Genomic DNA, 21,958 nt, shown 5'->3' on the forward strand with positions numbered 1-21,958 from the left:
ACTACTATTGGCTTTATATAGTACAATATGCAATACACCATTTTTACAGTAGAGTTGTCTTCCCTTTACCATACAACCATATACATATATTAATCCAATAGTCAATCAGGTTAATTAGAGATTATTTTCGATAAAATTATTTGCATTAGGGTATAGGCTTGGTAATGTAATTTATGTTTGGCCCTGTAATATATACTTAGAACAGCAATATATTCTAGGCTATTTGTTAACTTTGAAATATTAGTTCGACTCTAAAACCCATCTTAAAGTGTGAGTTTAACCTCTTTTAATAATGCGGTCATTTTCATAAATTTCCTGTTTACCAAACTTTGAATTTTTGAAAAACTAAGGATTTTCTCATCCCAGGCATAGATTACCTTAGCCGTATTTGGCACAATTTTTGGAATTTTGGATCCTCAATGCTCTTCAACTTTTTACTGGTTTGGCTTTATAAATATTTTGATATGATCGTCACTGATGAGTCTTATGTAGCCGAAACGCGCGTCTGGCGTACTAAATTTGAATTCTGGTAACTTTGATAACTATTGACCCTGATTGATAGAAAAACTACAAACAATTTGTTTCATATTTATTAGATCTTTAATGAAAAAAAAAGAAGAAAAAAATTTGTAAATATATGGACTAATTATTGTCATCTAATCATTTAGTGTCAAATGTTTATAAAATATTCAGGTATCAGACAAACTGATAGACCACAAAAACGTTGACGCAAGTTTGTTTTAATCAATTTGCGAAAAACTCTTGCAACTTGTGGCAAGAAAAATAAAAGTCCCCCGATCCAACCAAATTGGACTGCGCATTAATACATCCAGCAAGGCAAAACAGATGCCGCCTCTCCAGTATTGATTTTACTGCAGGACAAGACCGATCAAGTGACCATATTTATACTCCAGCCATATATTAAGATTTCCTAAAAAAAAAATACAACAGTAAAACAGATACGGTCGTGAAAAAATACATAAACTTTCAAAAATATTTCAATTATTATAAAACAAGTGTTATTTTTTTTAACACAATACTCAAGTTTGAAAGTTTGAAAATCAAAGTTGAATTGAGTAAAGTCAAACATTAAAGCAGACCTCGATTAACTAATAATAAATATAACTAAGTGGGCAATTTGGACTTTAATATAATAAATTGGTATTAATATATATATACATTTATTTCGATGTAAAGTTCTACTATATCTTAACTACTTATGCACATTTGACTGACCCTTAATGCCAGATTGTTGATTAACTTTAAGTTTTTATGTTAAGAAGTGCACGTATTTTTCAGATAGCATCTATTATATATTTCCTTCATTAGAATACTTAACATTTATCTTGACCCAAATGGTGATTACAGCATGTTATGTTTATTGCTAGCTTAATAATGAAATGCCTTATTGCTTTGTAGATAAAACAAATATACATTATCAACGGGGACACAGTTTGTGACTGCGGTATATAGATATGGTCACTTCTGGTTTTCTTCCGACAAACAGTGAAACCTTTGCCATTGTGGGGCGTCCGTTTGGTTGTGCGGGATATACAAATACGTAGTCGAGTCAGGTGTAAATATGGACTTTCAATCCAATGCCTCGTTTAGAGAGAATTACACTACAATTGCATGTTAAAGAGACATTGTAACAACTTTATGAGGTGTTTGTATGTTACAAGGCTACTTTTCTGTCCTTATCCAATATACCCTCATTTGTCAGTTGCAACCCAAATTTCCTGCACTGCATTACTATCTTCCTCTGTAACTAGACTTACCTATAGTTTTAATTGATAATTTGCTGTCTTCATAAACATGCAGAAAGTATTTACCAGACACAAGTTGGTTCCTTTTTCCTTTTTCCTTTTTCGATATTCAAATTTTGAAAAATATTACAAGTCCAAACTAAATTTTTTTTTGCTTCAAATTTTTTTTTCCTCACAATTTTTTTTCCTCAAAAATTTTTTTTCTTCAAAATTTTTTTTCCTCAAAATTTTTTTTTCCTCAAAATTTTTTTCCTCAATTTTTTTTTTTTCTCAAATTTTTTTTTTCCTCAAATTTTTTTTTCCTCAAATTTTTTTTCTTCAAAATTTTTTTTCCTCAAATTTTTTTTCTCAAATTTTTTTTTTTCCTCATTTTTTTTCGTTTCTTTATTCAATTTCTTTTTCCTTATTCGATTTTTATTTCCTTTTTCATATTCATTTCCTTTTTCGGTTTCTATTTCCTTATTTAGTTTCTATTTCCTTATTGGGTTTCTATTTCCTTATTCGGTTTCGATTTCCTTATTCGGTTTCTAGTTCCTTATTCGATTTTCATTTCCTTATTCGGTTTCTTTTTCCTTTTTCAATATTCATTTCCTTTTTCGTTTCTATTTCCTTATTCGGTTTCTGTTTCCTTATTTGATTTCGTTTTCCTTATTCAATTTTCATTTCCTTATTCGGTTTCTATTTCCTTATTCGATTTTCATTTCCTTATTCGGTTTCTTTTTCCTTTTTCAATATTCATTTCCTTTTTCGGTTTCTATTTCCTTATTCGGTTTCTATTTCCTTATTGGATTTTCATTTCCTTATTCGATTTCCATTTCCTTATTCGATTTCCATTTCCTTATTCGGTTTCTTTTTCCTTTTTCAATATTCATTTCCTTTTTCGGTTTCTATTTCCTTATTGGATTTTCATTTCCTTATTCGATTTACATTTCCTTATTCAAATTTCATTTCCTTATTCGGTTTCTTTTTCCTTTTTCAATATTCATTTCTTTTTTCGGTTTCTTTTTCCTAATTCGGTTTCTGTTTCCTTATTTGATTTCTTTTTCCTTATTCAATTTTCATTTCCTTATTCGGTTTCTATTTCCTTATTGGATTTTCATTTCCTTATTCAATTTTCATTTTCTTATACGGTTTCTTTTTTCTTTTTCAATATTCATTTCCTTTTTCGGTTTCTATTTCCTTATTCAGTTTCTATTTCCTTATTCGGTTTCTATTTCCGTATTCGGTTTCTTTTTCCTTATTCGGTTTCTTTTTCCTTTTTCAATATTCATTTCCTTTTTCGGTTTCTATTTCCTTATTTAGTTTCTATTTCCTTATTGGGTTTCTATTTCCTTATTCGGTTTCGATTTCCTTATTTGGTTTCTAGTTCCTTATTCGATTTTCATTTCCTTATTCAGTTTCTTTTTCCTTTTTCAATATTCATTTCCTTTTTCGGTTTCTATTTCCTTATTCGGTTTCTATTTCCTTATTGGATTTTCATTTCCTTATTCGATTTCCATTTCCTTATTCGATTTCCATTTCCTTATTCGGTTTCTTTTTCCTTTTTCAATATTCATTTCCTTTTTCGGTTTCTATTTCCTTATTCGGTTTCTATTTCCTTATTCGATTTTCATTTCCTTATTCGATTGCTGTTTCCTTATTCGGTTTCTATTTCCTTATTCGGTTTCTATTTCCTTATTCGGTTTCTATTTCCTTATTCGTTTCTATTTCCTTATTGGATTTTCATTTCCTTATTCGATTTCCATTTCCTTATTCGATTTCCATTTCCTTATTCGGTTCCTTTTTCCTATTTCGATATTCAATTTTGAAAAATATTACAAGTCCAAACTAAATTTTTTTTTTGCTTCAAAATTTTTTTTCCTCAAAATTTTTTTTTCCTCAAAATTTTTTTTCCTCAAAATTTTTTTTTCCTCAAAATTTTTTTCCTCAAATTTTTTTTTTTTCTCAAATTTTTTTTTCCCTCAAATTTTTTTTCTCAAATTTTTTTTCCTCAAAATTTTTTTTCCTCAAATTTTTTTTCTCAAATTCTTTTTTTTCCTCATTTTTTTTCGTTTCCTTATTCAATTTCTTTTTCCTTATTCGATTTTTATTTCCTTTTTCATATTCATTTCCTTTTTCGGTTTCTATTCCCTGAATCGGATTCTATTTCCTTATTGGGTTTCTATTTCCTTATTCGGTTTCGATTTCCTTATTCGGTTTCTAGTTCCTTATTCGATTTTCATTTCCTTATTCGGTTTCTTTTTCCTTTTTCAATATTCATTTCCTTTTTCGTTTCTATTTCCTTATTCGGTTTCTGTTTCCTTATTTGATTTCTTTTTCCTTATTCAATTTTCATTTCCTTATTCGGTTTCTATTTCCTTATTGGATTTTCATTTCCTTATTCAATTTCCATATCCTTATACGGTTTCTTTTTCCTTTTTCAATATTCATTTCCTTTTTTGGTTTCTATTTCCTTAAAATCATCCAATGATCTTCTGAGATCACCAGCAACCACACGTTGATTAAATTTTTTTATACAATGGGTTCGAAAAGGGATAAATTTCCATAGAATTAGAGAAATACTAATATATAAAAACTGTTGTTTCTAATTTGTGTTTGTAGCTATGTATACTGTATTGTTTAGTACTATATTTGTATTTTTATACTATTAAACGAGAAGACCTCCTTTTGTGTGTCGCTTCTCTTCCTTCCATGATAAATTAATCATCATGCCTCTGGGTTTTAAAGATGACATGCATAGTCGCATTTGTCGTCCATTCTTATGGTTCATTTTTGGAGAAAAACAACAAAAAAAGGAGTCCGAATATCAATTCCGTCATCAGACTGACTTTTAGTCATAGATAAGACTTCCGGTTTGAAACATGCACACAAGTACAACCACTCGTATGATAGATAACACAAATGAGAAATAAATTAGCCAATCAGAGCGTTGTCCATATTATGGTGTTTAGATCCACTACTATCTTACCACCATAGAAAAGACAATTATTTTTCGCGTTTATCTGTATACATAAACTACGATTATACTACTTTAATATTTAAAGACTCGCTGTATTATGTCTACTGTTTTCTTTGAAATGACAATTTAAGGGATTATACCAGTTGCATATATATATGTTGTGTACAAGATGTAATATTGTACAAATTATAATTTGTACAGATATTTTGTACAAGTTGTCATTGTTTTATGAACATCTTATTTTGCATATTTCTGTAATATTTCCATAACTACTAGATACCAGGGTTTTCCCTTGATCAATTATTTTTTCGCCACCTCTTTCGCCAAAACAATATATTTTTCGCCACTTTATTATTTTTTTCGCCAAATAACAAGAAATATATTTTTTCGTTTAAAATTTACCTTTTTTTAACCCCCTCCCTCTTCCCTTAAATAAGATGATTTTGCTCCATTGTGTCAATGATTATTCTCTCAAACTTATTTAAGAGTGTACATTTTAATGAATAAACTTTAAAACAATGATTTTTTTTATAACTTAAAAGGGAAATATCTTATTGTATTTTAAACAACTTTCCTAATTAGGGGCCCACTATACTTTAATGATAAAGAAGATATAAGTCCTGGAATATAACAAAATTAATGAACATGTTTTGGTCACATAATACCAGTATAGTTCGTAATGAAAGTTTCTTTAAAAGAAAAATATTAAAACTCAAACGACTTTAAAGTAGTCGTCCTAATCAATTACCTAAATCAAATTTAAAGGATAATTAAAGTTTTAAATCGGAGATTGTTCTTGCTTTTGAACATTTTCCTTACATCAGCATCTTTCTTTTCTAATCTACCTTTAATGGTAGTAGATGGGACGTCAAAAGAGTTTGCTTCAAATACGCGCGTCACAAAGTGGTAGATAAACTCTGTATGTAACATTTAGTAGCAGCCATTTAACAATTATTGTATTCTACTTCTTCTTATAAATATTAAAGGTTTTTAAATTTTGGTAATTAAATTTTTGTTACTTTCCAATTATTTTTTTTAATAATTTCTGTATATTAATTATATGTTTTTTTAAATCATTTATAAATACCAAAATCTATTTAATTTATAGAATTTGTAATGATTAAACATTAAATAAAACATTCATATACAAATATAACATCTGCTATCAAAAAGGGGAAATTACAACCCATTTAAGTTAAATTAAACTTTAACATTAGTACTTGTAAAATATTGTATACAAAGGTATCAATTGAACTAGAGGACTAGGGACATGCCATTTTGGAAATTTTGAACCATGCAGGAATCAAATATCTTATTAATCCCTCTAAAATAGTATGTTTCTTTGCTTACACATTTAAATCATTATCTTATTCAATGTATTGACTGCACAAAAAATACTTGTAAAGATCAAACACATTTTTTTTAATAGTAGCTTGGACAAGAAATGACGTTTTTATTGAAAACGCCCAATTCTAAAGCCGATGGACAAACATGAACCATCAGTAATAATTGAAACAACAGATCATTCATATTATCTTATATGATTTTACCGCTCTATAATAGTATCCCAATACAGATACATATAAATGGGGTGGGGTGGGTGCATATATACGTTACTATCATTTTTAAATCACATTGATAGCATTTGAAAAATTTTAATAAGAGAGAATTAGTTAAATAATGTATCTTAAAATATTTGAGATAATACTTTCAAATAAAATTATGGGTTAGAACCACAAATTCCTGACTTCTCAGTTACATGTCAGTTGTATTACTATAATTTTTTTTTTACTTTAAACTCATCAATTTTAAATTAGAAGAAGGCAAGGAAAGGAGAATTGTGAATTTAATGCAACAATAAAAAATAAAATAAAAAATGTTTAGCAATGCAAACGACATGGTACTGTGCTATTCGTTTGATGCATGGATGAAATCTACAATCAACGACAGTGTAGTAACTTCAAACACGAAATTAGTCAAAGAATCTTTGATGGTACCTATTGAACTTCTTTGAAGTCAAATTTTCCCATGGTTGATACTACAGATCAAAGCCTTTTTTACCCTTTTATGTTCAACATTCCCATGAAAAAAAGTATTGGTCACGTGACGGGGAATTGGCAGCATCCTTTTTCTGTAGACTTTTGTTCTGTTCGGTAAACCTTTCATTGCACAAGTTACTTTGCAGCACAATGGACGAAGTATCAGCACGAGGGTAGGTAAATTATTTCATTGATTCTTTTTGTCTTATGTAAAGGAGTTTTTAAAGAAATTCATTTTAACAATAAATAAAGGGTAAGCTCATCATAAATTACATGTAAGCATTTGGCAAAGAGTCGAAGTATGAATAAATGAACGAGAAATTGAAAGTAAAAGCAGCTTTACAGTATTTGTTGTCAATGCGAACAGATTTTAACCACAGCTATATGTGGTTTTTTTTCAAAATATAAGTCATTCTTGAATATATTGATGTAATAACTGGTACACAGACAATTTGAATTGTGTTCCAGTCTAGTGCGGAGTTGTGGTCTTTTGACTTAAAAACTTAACTCACATAATCAATTTTCAACACTTTTTTGTCATGATTACATAATTTATGTTCAGAGGCGGATTTAGTGGGGTCAGGCCCCCCCCCCTTCTTGGGAAAAAAATGGTTGCTTATATAGAGAATCACTGAAGCGTGCCTGGAGCGGGCCCTCTATTAGGTCAGTCAGTGGATCCGCCACTGATATTGATTTGAAAATTAGTATATAGTTTTGTCATGATAACTTAATTACAGGTTAAGTTCAAATTTTGTCTCTGTCTGGTCTGATGATTTGTGCAGAGTTATGATCCTTTGACTTAAAAAAAAATCAATTAAACAACCCGTTTCAACACTTTTTCGTAATGCTTAAAGATACTGACTTGATATTTGTCATGAAGGTTACACCATAACAAGTTATAGATCAAATAAGGATTTAGTTTTAAAACATTGAAAAAAGTAGCGGACTATGTCTTGCCATGTAATACTCGCAGAATGCTTGTTTCATAATGATTTGAATTTTCGTCTGAAATGCGAGAGATTTAAAGACAAATAAATATGTATTATTCAAAAAGTAAAATCACCAAAAATACCGAACTCAGAGGAAAATCAATTTGGAAAGTCCACAATCACATGGCAAAATCAAAAAACAAAACGCATCAAAAACGAATGGACAAAAACTGTCATATTCCTGACTTGGTACAGGCATTTTCAAATGTAGAAAATGGTGGATTAAACCTTATTCAAATTGACATATGTTTGAATTATAATTAATATGACTATAGTGTGTGTTAACATTTATGTGGGAATTCGGTGATTGCTATATCACTGTTCATCGCAATTTATGATAATATATGTGTACAATTATAATTAATATGACTATAGTGTGTGTTAACATTTGTGTGGGAATTCGGTGATTGCTATATCACTGTTCATCGCAATTTATGATAATATATGTGTACAACTATACCAATCAGAATGATTTTTATGTCCCATTTATGGTCATTATCTTTTCTGGTCTGTGAGTCCGCCCGTCTGTTTGTCCCGCTTCAGGTTAAAGTTTTTGGTCAGGGTAGGTTTTGATGAAGTTGGAGTCCAATCAACCCGAAACTTAGTACACATGTTCCCTATGATATGGTTGTTTCATTTTAATGCCAAATTCGAGATTTTACCCCATTATCACGGTCTACTGAATATAGTGAATGATAGTGCGGATAGGGCATCCGTGTACTGGGAACACATTCTTGTTTTGCAATGTTTTAAGAAAAGAGTTTAATAAATCTTCACGTATCATTTGTAAAATATTTAATGTTTTAAAAGGGCGAATTTTCTGTATAAAATCAATAATTATGTAGACTCTTGATGGTAAGACTTTGTATTGCATATGATTACAATTAAATCCTTACTTAAGTGGTCATGAAATAAAATTCCAATCTGTCTATTTTTTTACAACAAAAGTCAATACAACCATTTTAAGGTCAATATCGGCTACCTCGCAACGTCTTGTAGCACAATGTTTTGAACGAGTGATGCTATCATTTGATAGATTTTATAATAGCTCTAGTAAATATTCCAGTTCAAATGACCAATCAATCTTTATGAAATCTTCAAATAAGCAGTTTGAAAATTCTCGCCCATTATGTATTTGTTCTGTGTAATATAGATGTAACTGAAGTTATGAGTCGTTAGTTGGCCAGTTGCAGTCTTATTGACTTCCCATGTCTCCATTTCATGACAACACTTTTAATTCAACATAAGCTAGTACATCCTTTTATGTGTACTTCTTATAAAACCTTCTTTAAGGATCGTGAATACCTTCTTACTTTTTTAACGCTCATGTCAGTAATGTTGCTCTCCCTAAAAAGACACCTTTGTTGATCATTTGTGATTGGTTTTTACTCCCAATGCATGTGTTGAAATGGTGTATTTGTTACCATCTGCACTTTTACAGCATGTCCAATTCGAACAAAAAAAATACAACCAACCCTCCACACCAAGCGTAAATTAATATGAAGCTGTATCAAAAATCAACCAGGTCAAAGACCAATCTATGTTACCTTTCTTGTAATAAACAGAATGGTTTGAATTTGATTTCACTTATGAAGAGGAGACTCTTCCGAAACCACATTTGATTTCTTCTGTACTGCTTTATTATTTTCGAAAAATGGAAAAAGGGAAAGGCGTGCGGCCAAATAACCAAATTCAATTTTTGGTCTTTATTAGCAGCGTTTTGATACCTACTTTTAAAAATATCGTCTGGAAATAGAGTGCATCAAATTCAATGCAAACAAACAGTAAAAACCTATTAAACATTAAAGATTTCAGCTTTCCAATTGTAAACTTGCCATTTCTAAGAAGCAACATTCCAGCAGCACCTGCATACGGGGTATATAACTCCCAATTGGTACGAGATTCCCGTGCTTGCATTTTCTATCATGATTTTCTTGATCGAGGGTTGCTGCTAACAAGGAAGCTATTAAACCAAGAGTTCCAAATGGTGAAATTGAAATCATCCCTTCGCAATTTTACGGACGCAATCACGAGTTGGTTGACCAATATGGAATAACCGTTTTACAAATGATATCGGATATGTTCCTTACCTCGTAAATACAATTCATCCCCTTTCCTTTCATGACTGTGACCTACCGAATTAGACTATTTACCGGATTTTTTATCACATAAGCAACACGACAGGTGCCACATGCGGAGCACCTGAGATCACCCCTAGTTTTTGGTAGGGTTCGTGTTGTTTATATTTTAGTTTTCTATGTTGGGTCATGTGTACTATTATTTTAGCCATGGCGATGTCAGTTTGTTTTAGATTTATGAGTTTGACTGTCCCTTTGGTATCTTTCGTCCCTCTTTTAAGGTTTTTGACGTAGAAGAAACAGGACTTCTATCTTGCTAAAAGAGGGACGAAAGATAGCAAAGGGACAGTCAAACTCATAAATCTAAAACAAACTGACTAACTAATAAACTTGCTAAAGGACAAGACCGGGACTAGCCATAACAAAACCCACATATTTGATCGATTTCAATTTAAATGAGCTTTCCATTTATAAGACTTTCATGAGCAACGGGATGAGAGAAAGGAGAAAGGGGCGACAGAACGGAGAATACAGACTTGGATAAACAAAACTAGGTAAAAAGTTAAAATGTGACAACTTTTCTAGTTTTAGAATTTTTACGAACAGAAGTGTTTAAAATTGCTATTGGATGAAAGATCAGATATATGCATAGGCTTGAAATTTAAGTTAAATCTTTTATAACTAAATGAAGCATATCAAGAGTTATATTGTTATTTCAATCAAAGACTATCAGTAACTTGCCATAAAAACTACCGTAAAAGGGGTTGACGTTTTAAATTCTTTTATCAATTTGAGATATTATCAAAGTTAAACAAACAAAAAAGATGAAAAGCACAAATGTGCTAAGGGAAGCACTGCAGTTAATGCATTTTTTAGACAAATTTTGGTCTCGACAGATCATACCTTATTTTGTGTCTAAAACATGATCAGAGTAGGAATTTCACTCGATTGCATTTCCCTTCTAACAACCCAGGTAGAACTCAGGTGCACCTCTATAAATGGAGTTGAAATATGAATAACAAAATTTTACTTTTATATACATTATCTCAAGATGAAGAGAAATAGTTTGAATTCCCTTACAAACTTAACATGCCCCAACCTGAACTCCCAGAAAAAGCTTGTAACAGGCAATTCCTTATATAAATAATGGTTCATTCAATTTTGTTGCATAGCAAGCTTAACTCTCACTTGTGTGAACGTCGCATATTCCATTATATATGGCAAGCCGTTTTACTACTTATTCTAATTACAAGATATCTCCTATAATATATAAGATATCTTATATAATTTCATTTTTATATGATATCTCATATATTATATAAAAAATCTTTAATGTTATATACTATATCTTTAATGTTATATAAGATATCTTATAAAGTTAATAAGATATCTTATATATACTTTATAAGATATCTTATATATACTTTATAAGATATCTTCTACATTTTATAAGATATCTTCTACATTTTATAAGATATCTTATAAAGCTTATAAACAACTTTTATATAAGATATCTTATATAATTTTAAAGATATCTTATATAGTTTATAAGATATCTTATATAGTTTATAAGATATCTAATATAGTTTATGAAATATATTATAAATACAATTATATAAGATATCTTATAAAGACAATTATATAAGATATCTTATAAAGACAATTATATAAGATATTTTACAAAGGCAATTATATAAGATATCTTACAAAGACAATTATATAAGATATCTTATAAAGACAATTATATTAGATATCTTATAAAGACAATTATATAAGATATCTGATAAACTATATGAGATATCTTATCTTATAAACTATATAAGATATCTTATAAACTTTATGAGATATCTTATCAACTTTATGAGATATCTTATAAACTAAATAAGATATCTTTATAATATATAAGATATCTCCTATAATATATAAGATATCTTATATAATTTCATTTTTATGAGATATCTTATATCTTATACGAGTTCATTTGTTCAGACGTATATATGATATTTTCTTTTACATACATATAATAACTGAGGCGTTTCTGGTGTGTATTTGTACCTAATGTATCCTGTTTCAAATATTATATTCAAAAACTATAATAGTATCGTATTTATATGTCATAGCTATACTGAATATAAAGAGTGAATGATACAGAAAAATTACATTGACATTGTATTGCTTATATAGTTGTCACATTCATCAAAAACGTATGTGTGTACATATATGGTGTAATAACATTGGAGATTTTTTTATGCCCGCATGGCAAAGCCTTCAACATCTTCAAAGCATATCTGTGCCGCAGCATATGTGCCGCGAGACTATACACAGCAATCATTATCATCTTGAAATAAATAAAAATATGTTTACAATTCAATACTTGTGTTAATTAAGGTTATTAATAGTGTGATACGTTTCAAACTGACAGACCAATACATTTAAATTATAAATAAATGTCTTTAGAAATTTCTAGGAAATGCTTCCAATATTTCATAATTTTCTCATTTGAAATTTCAAATGATAAATAATTACAGAATAAACTTTAAATGATAAATTATGAGATATTTGAAGTTAAAATATAATATCAAATGGGGAAATAAAACTCAACAAAAGCCATTTGATTTTCTTCTGATCATTGACTATTATAAGGTATTTCCAATTTTCAATGGAAAGACCTTTTGATATTTTTCTGATTATTTTTTTTCTGCCAAATTTTTTTCGCAGATCCGTTCATCATCCGTTTTGTCGGTTATACGTCCGGTAGAGGTCCGTTTCACATTTGTTCAACATTCGTTTTATACGTGACACATCCGGTCGAAATCCGTTAATGAATTTGTCTTTTTTACCTCCAACGGAACTGTAGCGGACAATTTACGGATACAAAATTGAAACGAAATGGACGAGTACCGTCCAAAACAGACGCCTACCGGACGTTCAACGGACACTTCATCCGTTGGACGTCCGTTGAAAGTTTTGAACATGCTCAAAATTTTCCACCGGATATAACGTACGCTTTACGGGAACGAAACGGATATGAATGGACGTCTAAGGTAGCACTCCACAGTTAGGTGTGTAGTTTCGCATTTTGGCCCCTGTGGATTTTTCAAATATGAGAGCTAGTGTGCAATAAAATTCATTTTTGGATAGCTGAGTATTAAAATAGACTTTGTATTGGGTTTATATGAACATCAAGGTTATGTTATGTATGTAATATAGGCTGTTTTCTGTATGACAGTCCGTATTTGCATGTCCATACCATACATTGGTCCGGCAATTATTGCAATGTTTTTTTCCAACTTTTTATCGCACGAACTTTGTGATTGGATTTTACGAAAAAAATGAGGCGAAAGACACCGATTTTTTATTTGATCATTAGGAAGATTTAAGAAAATAGTTTCTAAAAAGGTATCACTCAAAGGCATTGAAATTCTAGTTTGATCCAAATTTTGGGGGGATATATGACATGTTCACCCCCCTTTTTACAATATTTTATGGTAAATAAATGCAGAATGTTGCCATGGATACACATAAAAGGAATAAATTTTCATCCTTTTAACTTTTGAAAATTGAATCTATGGAAGATACTGATTACATACATATGCACATATACAACACAAACAGTTAGATTAATGTATTAGAAATCCAGGAATAGGAGATGATAAAACATTTTGGGGCTCATTTTTAATTTTATTTTCTAACTGTGGAGTGCTACCTTATGGCACATCAGAAAGCACAAAAATGCACTTTTTAAGATAGAATTGACCACAAATCTTTAGTCTTTTATGTTCTTGTTTTAGTTCTGAAGGTAAAAAAACTGCTAAGAATGCAATTTATGTTAATTTTATTGCTTACTGTCCTTAGCAACCAAATATACACATTTTGACACTTAGACATGTTGCGGTCTCATTTTTAATATTATTTTCTAACTGTGGAGTGCTACCTAACGATTGAGAACGGATGTATAACGGACATGAACGAATTGAAAAAAAGGTAATCGTTAGGTATCCGTTCGAGCTATCCGTTAATGCTCGGTCACACCTTACCGGATAGCACGAACGGACGCCTAACGGATAAAAAATTAAAGTTGTCCGCTGACAAAATTGTCCGTTGAATGTCCGTTCAAAGTTTTGAACATGCTCAAATTTTCCACCGGATATAACGTCCGCTTAACGGGCATGATACGGATATGAACGGACGTCTAACGGGCATGAACGAATTGAAAAAAATGGAAATCGTTAGGCATCCGTTCGAGCTATCCGTTGAGGTGTGAACAAGGCTTTCATGTGTGACAGTATGGTAAGCCGTTGTGGAATTTATTCCCTATTTATTAATATTAAAAAATCATTTATTAATATTAAATATTTTTTTTTAATATTAATAAATCGAATATTTAATATTAATAAATATTTTTTAATATTAAAAAATAGTCATTTTTTAATATTAATAAATAGGTTTTATTTTCTAATATTAAAAAATCATTTTTTAATATTAAATATTCGATTTATTAATATTAAAAAATAATATTTAATATTAAAAAATAGATCCTATTTATTAATATTAAATATTCATTTTTTAATATTTATAAATCATTTTTTAATATTGAAAAATCATTTTCTAATATTAATGAATGGTCTTATTTTTTAATATTAAAAAATGAATATTTAATATTAAATATTCAGGTTGATTTTTTAATATTAAAAAATCATTTTCTAATATTAATAAATACGCCACCTATATATCAGAGTTGTTTGAGCGCTTTTATTTACGATGACCATACCTTACTGCAAGCATGTAGCTGAACTAGATCGGTGGAAAATATGAATAACAAAAACATCTACGAAACACCTGCTTTTATCCGACAATCAGCCAATTATTGTTAAAATAACAAGTTGAAAAATAAAGTTTTGTTTTTTCTTAAATGTACAAATAAAGTCTCTTGTTACTCCAACTCCATATTGAGCAAAGATCAGCAAACGGTAATGAGAATATTTTTGTTTCTGCCGTGACCACTTCGCGGTCTGCGTTTAAACTATGTAGATTTCTTTGAAAAATGTTAAGAATCAGAGACTTGGATTTAAAAAATAAAGTTTAAAGCCTAAGTTGTATATTGTAGAATATAAACAATTTATGTACATTGTCGGAAATACTATATGTATGTGTACTCGCTGAGAAAGAAGAGAAAACCACGGCTAGAGTAGCTATTTGTTCTGTTTCTAAATCTTCCCGGAACAAAAATGTGTGATTTTAACAGGTAAATGATTATGTAATTTCAGGTGACCAAATTATCAAAGGTTTACTTGTGATATATGACTGACGTTTAATTTCTATAACAACTGCCCCCAATAAATGTTGACATAACCATAATAACAGGAAAAAGGCAATAAAAGTTATTTTCATGACTGTTCAAAACAATTATAATTTAATTCGTGCACGAAAAAGAAATTTTGAAAGATTTATATTCTTATACGGTTGTTGTTTTATCTTTTTCTCTAATCTTTTATTCTGATAATAACCTTTTTACTTGAAAACTTGCAAGACACAATCCAGTGATAAGAAAACTGTTTCGTTTGATTAGATTAAAGAAGGTACATATCTTTTTAGACACTCATTTTTTTATACGGAAATCTATGAAACATTTTGTTTATTATATTTAATGAAATTATTGTTAAAAATATTACTAAACATGAACATATCAATAAAAGCTGTTCATTTCATAGACATAAATGGTAAACAATAAAAGAATCTAGGACAGAGAGTGACAGGACAAAAAGTCACAGACAAAAAGTCACAGGACAAAAAGTCACAGTTCATTTTTTCTGATTATTTTCTTTAAAGAAAAACAGCTTATTTCTACAAAAATATTTTTGAATTTTTCTTGAACTATTGTATATATACCAACTCATTGGCACTCACACCACATCTTCCTTTATCTATTTGTAAACAAAAATTATCAAAAATATATCAAAGATAATCAAATAATTGTTAAAAAAACAAAATGTCAAAGTGGCTTGGAACTTAAATGGCTTCATGGTGCCAAGAGATATATCTTTTGCATTATTAAAATTAAATAAATCTTGATTTTTCTAGTATAATGACACATGTCCTAAACTTTAATTTGAATATATGTTTTAAAAAGTAAATATTTCAAGATATTTCTCTTATATATTCAAACAATTGTCAACAAATTATTTGTGACTTTTTGTCCTTCCAAAATTTGTGACTTTATGTCCTGTGACTTTTTGTCCTGTGACTTTCTGTCCGTTTACCAGGTCATAGGAAATAATCTTTCTACAATAATTAATAGATCCCCACCTGTAAACAATAAAACAAATCAAATGAAATATATTGGGAGTCCCTAGGGTTACCAAACATCCTCCCGTTTGAGAACTTGAAATTGGTCGAGATCCCCATCCCTAAACCATATATATTCCTAAATATCAAAACAAATAAAATTAAATAGTCCCTTGTGTCACTCAAACCCCTCCTGTTTGAGAACTTGGAAATGGTTCAGATCACTACCACTAAAACCATATATGTTCATGTATAGACAATAAGACAAATCAAATGAAATATAGGAGGAGTCCGTGGTTTTCCCCATCCTCTCCTGTTAAGAACGTGTAAACGGTCGAATTCCCAACCACTTAATCATGTGAAGTCATGTATGGGACAAATCAAATGAAATATAAGGGGAGTCCCTGGGGTCACATCACCCCTTCTGTTTTAAAATTTGGAAAATATCGAGATCCCCACCCCTAAACCATATATATATATATATATAAATAACCAATAAGTCAAATCAAATAGATTATAGGGAGAGTCCCTGGGGTTACCCAACACCCTCCTGTTTCAGAACTTGGAATTGGTCGAGATCCCCACCCCAAACCATATATCCATATATAGAAAATTAGAAAAATCAAATAAATTATAGGCAGAATCCCAATTGTCACCCGCACCTTTCTGCTTTAGAAATTGTAAACTGTCGAGATCCAAATCCCTAAACCATATATAGTCATATATGGGGCAATTAAACAAATCAAGTGAAATATTGTTGGGAGTCTTTAGGATCACCTCACCCCTCCTGTTTTAGAATTCAGAATTGTCGAGATAACCATTCCTAAACCATATTTATCTATGTATGGGACAATTAAACAATTAAATGAAATATAAGGGGGAGTCCATGAGGTCACCTACCAACTCCTGTTCGAGTTGCCGGGTGACCTAAGGGACTCCCCCAACTCATGTTCGAGAACTTGGAAATGGTTGAGATCCCCCTAAACCATATATATTCATGACAATATTACAAATCAAATGAAATACACGAGTCCCTTGGGTCACATCACCCCTCCTGTTTTAAAAATTTGGAAATTGTCCCCACCCCTAAACCATATATATATTCTTATCGGACCACAGATGAATTATCACGTTGTAATTGGTTAAAACTCCCTATGGATTTTACTAACCCTCTATGGATCCATAGGGGGTCAGTAGCGAACTATATAACTTATAATATATAACCAATAAGACAAATCAAGTAAAATATAGGGAGAATCCCTGGTGTCATCCCACATCCTCCTGTTTGAGAACTTGAAAACAGTCGAGATCACACTTCGTAGCCATATATATATATTCATGTATGGAACAATAAAAGAAATCAATTAAAATATAGGGGAGTCCGAGGACTCACCACGACCCCACACGTTTGGGAACATAGCAATGGTTGAGATCCCCACCTCGAAAAAATTATATGTTCGTGTAAAAGACAGTGAACAAATCAACCAAAATATAAGGGGGGTCCCATGGGTCACCCACCGCTTCATGTTTGAGACCTTGTAAACAGTCAAGATCCTCACCCCTAAACCATATATATTCATGTATGGGACAATAAAACAAATCAATGAAGTAAATGGGGAGTCCCTGTGGTAACAACATCCCCTCCTGTTTGAAAACTTGGAATTGGTCGGGATCCTCTTCCCTTGAACCATACATTTTTACGTGGGGGATGCTATAACAAATCAAATGAAATAATAAGAGTCCCTGGGGTCACCAGCCCCTCCTGTTCTAGAACTTGTAAATGGTAGATCTCCACTCTTAAATTATTGGTTGTCATGTATGGGACAATAAAACAAATCAAATGATATATTCAGGGAGTACGTGGGTCATTATTTCCATCCTGTTTGAGAATTTGTAAACGGTCGAGTCCCCCACACCTTAACCACATATATGGGACAATAAACAAATCAAATGAGATATGAGGGGATTCCCTGTGATCACCCCACCCACTCCTGTTTTAGAACATGGAATTGGTCGAGATCCCAATCCTTAACTATATATATTTATGTATGAGAAAATAAAACAAATCAAATGAAATATAGGGTGAGTCCCTTGGGTCACCCACCCATACCTGTTAGAGAACTTGGAAATGATCGAGATCCCAACCCCAAACCATATATATTCATCCCGCCACATTTTTTATGTATGTGCATGTCCCAAGGCAGGAGCCTGTAATTCAGTGGTTGTCGTTTGTTTATGTGTTACATATTTGTTTTTCGTTCATTTTTTTAAACCAGAAAACATAATGCCCCTCTACTATCGTAGGTGGGGGCATACAAAAATTAATAAATAACACTCATAATGCTTAGAATGGTTGTCCTCGTGCAACACAGTTAATAACACCATATAGGAAAAACAGAACTCATTTTGTCATAAAACACTGTCAAACATCCATACATACTATCCACACTCATCTGTGTCCACACTTGTTTTTTTTACATAAATAAGGCCGTTAGTTTTCTCGTTTGAATGTTTTATATTGTCTTATCGGGGCCTTTTATAGCTGACTATATGCGGTATGAGATTTGCTCATTGTTGAAGGCCGTACGGTGACCTATAATTTTTAATGTGTGTGTCATTTTGATCTTTTATGGATATTTGTCTCATTGGCAATCATACCACAACTTCTTTTTTATATCATGTATAACAAATATAATAAGGTTTATGGCGAGTCCCTGGAGGTCACCTCACCCTTCCTGTTTGAGAACTTGTAAACGGTCAAGATCCCCACTCCTAAACCGTATTTATTCCTGTTCGTCATTTCAAAAAGATTTGAATGTCATACAAGATCATTCTCCTATGCGTCGCATATGTATATCTCTTTACTACTCTTAACCAATGTGTACTGGACTTTGTCCAATGTCAGGCTTCAACGTGAATGACGAATTGTTGGAGCTTTATTTGGGAGACTTCGTAACGGAATCCCGTTACAAATAGTATTATTATTATAAATTTTTATTGGTGCATAAAATGAGACTAGGTTAATTGAATTTACTTTAATTATTTTAGGAATTATTTCTGGGCCTATCACAATTTTTAACCGGATTTTTGTGACAAAAATGTCGGTTATTGATTTGGGGATGTACGGCGGGCGGCCGGGCGGGCGACAACCAAATGTTGTCCGTGCATTTACTTATGAACCATTCAACCGAAGCTTTTCAAATTTTAATATGTTGTTACAGACAACAAAATGAAGGTCAAGTTCAATAATGACGATTTTGACTTTTACCGTTCAGGAGTTATGGTTCTTGAAAGATTGAAAAATGGCATTTCCAGTCGTGTCCGTGCATTTACGAATGAACTGTTCAACCAAAGCTTCCCAAATTTTAATATGTTGATACTGATGACAAAATGGAAGTCAAGGTTAATAATGACGATTTTGACTTTTACCGTTCAGGAGTTATCATGGTTCTTGAAAGATAGAAAAATGGGCATTTTCAGTCGTGTCCGTGCATTTATGCATGAACTGTTCAACCAAAGCTTCTCCAATTTCAATATGTTGTTACTGATGACAAAATTGAGGTCGAGTTCAATAATGACGATTTTGACTTTAACCGTTCAGAAGTTATGGTTCTTGAAAGATTGAAAAATGGCCTTTTTAAGTCGTGTCCGTGCATTTACTCGTGAACCATTCAACTTAAGCTTTTCAAACTTTAATATGTTGATACTGATGACACAATGGAGGTCAAATTTGATATTGACGATTTTTACTTTCACCTTTCATCAGTTATGGTTCTTGTAATATTGGCAGGACACAAATAAATGTTAATAACTCCGGTTTGCTGTCGTTGTGACAGCCTCTTGTTATTTATGGATCATTGTTAATTAATTTGCCATTAAATAAACATAAATTTACAATAAACGAATGTCTAATGTTTGAAATAAATTGAAGCAACACTGCCACAGTTTCCATAATTACGTTTGCCTTGCTTTTTGGTTAACTGCCTACATCGCTTATAGTGCTTTGATTACTTTCTTTGGATACTCACACCGATAGTAGAAAGGTTAATTTTGTATAATTCCGTATTTGATTTTGAAATTTAAAAATCAAATGAGGCGTCATTTTGCATTTGCGCCGATCTGCACTTCATTTGCGCCGATTTTTTCTTTCATTTGCGCCGATATTTTCTTTCATTTGCGCCGATTGTTTTACAGGTAAATTACAGGTGAATAATTCAATTCAGTTCAGTTCAGTTCAGTTTCTTGTATATTCCTCCATTAAATGTGGAGCACTACCCAAAGGGTATAGTTTGAGCAACTATTTACACCTTAAAACATAGGGAAACAATTAATTATATTATATACAGATGACTGAATTTGGTCATAATGATCACTAAATAATAGATATCATAATTAATTCATAGGATTGTCATCATAAAGTTTTGTGTTTTTTTTGTGTTTTTTTGTTTAATATATAATAATTTATATGTGCTAGGGTGTAGGAAAATGCCGATTAAAAAAAAAAAACTGCATGTACATGTATTTACAGGAATTAAAATGGTCAAAAGTTTTAAATTACTTATAATCATTAGCTGAGAGTGCTATACATATAATAATTACATTAGATGTATGTTTCATTGTAATACGTTATTCTAATTGGCTAACAGTACATCACATGTTATTCCGTAAACAATTGCATGAGACAATAACATTTATCATGCATGATGACACAAGGTCCCACAATAAAGTGCACAGGTGAATTAAATAAAACTGGATAACAATCGTGTTTTCATGATCCTAGCTAAAAAATGTAATTATAAGTATTGAATGCTTCTTTTTGTAACTTTATAGTGTTGTAAAAGCGTTGACCGTGCGTACATTTTAAGAATGAAGCGCGGAAGCGCTTCATACAAAATGTACTTCGGTCAACGCTTTTACACCCCAATAAATTTACAAAAAGAAGCATTCAATTCTTTAAAAGATATAAGAAGATGTGATATGAGTGCCAATGAGAGAACTCTCCATCCAAGTCATGTTATTTTTCATTTTACATTATAGACCTCTTCCATTAGCCACTTGTACAAATTTATGAATTGTCAATCATAACATGTATATAACTGTTGTCCCCTGCTCACAGTGGGGAGGTGGAAGAAGGCCTACAAGATACATCTCCAGACATTTTCCCTGAACGTAACCGTAGTTCTTCACCCTCTGTCTTTCGGACATCTGCCACATATTTATGCTCGATCTGTGTTTTGACAATAAAATCCGTGGTGACTCTGGCTTTACACAGTTTTATAGTACATTAGTAAGATATGTTGTTATATTTCAGGACACTTATCTTCCGATATGTATGGCCCTTGATGATTAAAGAATTGTCTCCGCGGCTAGTTTCAGTGTGCAATATGTCTATCATGTTACAATGAAGTTGCAGAAACATATGAATCAAAATTATCTTAAAAACATAAATGAAAAACATTTAGAACCAAATTTTACCACTGGTATAGTACATGTACAAGTATTAACTTACCTGTAAATCTAATTAGGAGCAAATAAAAAAAATCGGCGCAAATGAAAAAATGAAATCGGCGCAATGAAAGAACGAAAATGTTCAAAATCGGCGCAAATGTCATACGCCCAAATGAGGATGAGAGTCGAGAACTGACATTTGATCTCGAGTGTTCGAATTGATATATCAATCAATCTACCTTTTCTCTTATCATAAAAACATGTTCTTTAGTAGAATAAACAATGCAAAATTTAAAGACAATAATGAATTCAGCGTTGAAAAAACGATTTGATATGTCTACATCGCTCAATATATAACGTCGACTGCTCGTGCCACGCAAGGTCAAGTAATCGA

General features: G+C 31.2%; 1 long non-coding RNA gene across 2 annotated transcripts in view; it reads right to left on the minus strand.

Moving 5' to 3' along the window:
- Positions 1-649: 649 nt before the first annotated feature.
- Positions 650-21,958, minus strand: part of LOC134713777 (uncharacterized) — a 33,815-nt gene continuing 12,506 nt past the window's right edge. For both annotated transcript variants that reach the window (XR_010106383.1, XR_010106382.1), the window contains exon 4: positions 650-931. This is a non-coding gene — a long non-coding RNA (uncharacterized LOC134713777). The remainder of the gene's footprint in view (positions 932-21,958) is intronic.

This window comes from Mytilus trossulus, chromosome 1 (genome assembly GCF_036588685.1).
Source record: "Mytilus trossulus isolate FHL-02 chromosome 1, PNRI_Mtr1.1.1.hap1, whole genome shotgun sequence".
Classification (NCBI taxonomy): Eukaryota; Metazoa; Mollusca; class Bivalvia; order Mytilida; family Mytilidae; genus Mytilus; species Mytilus trossulus.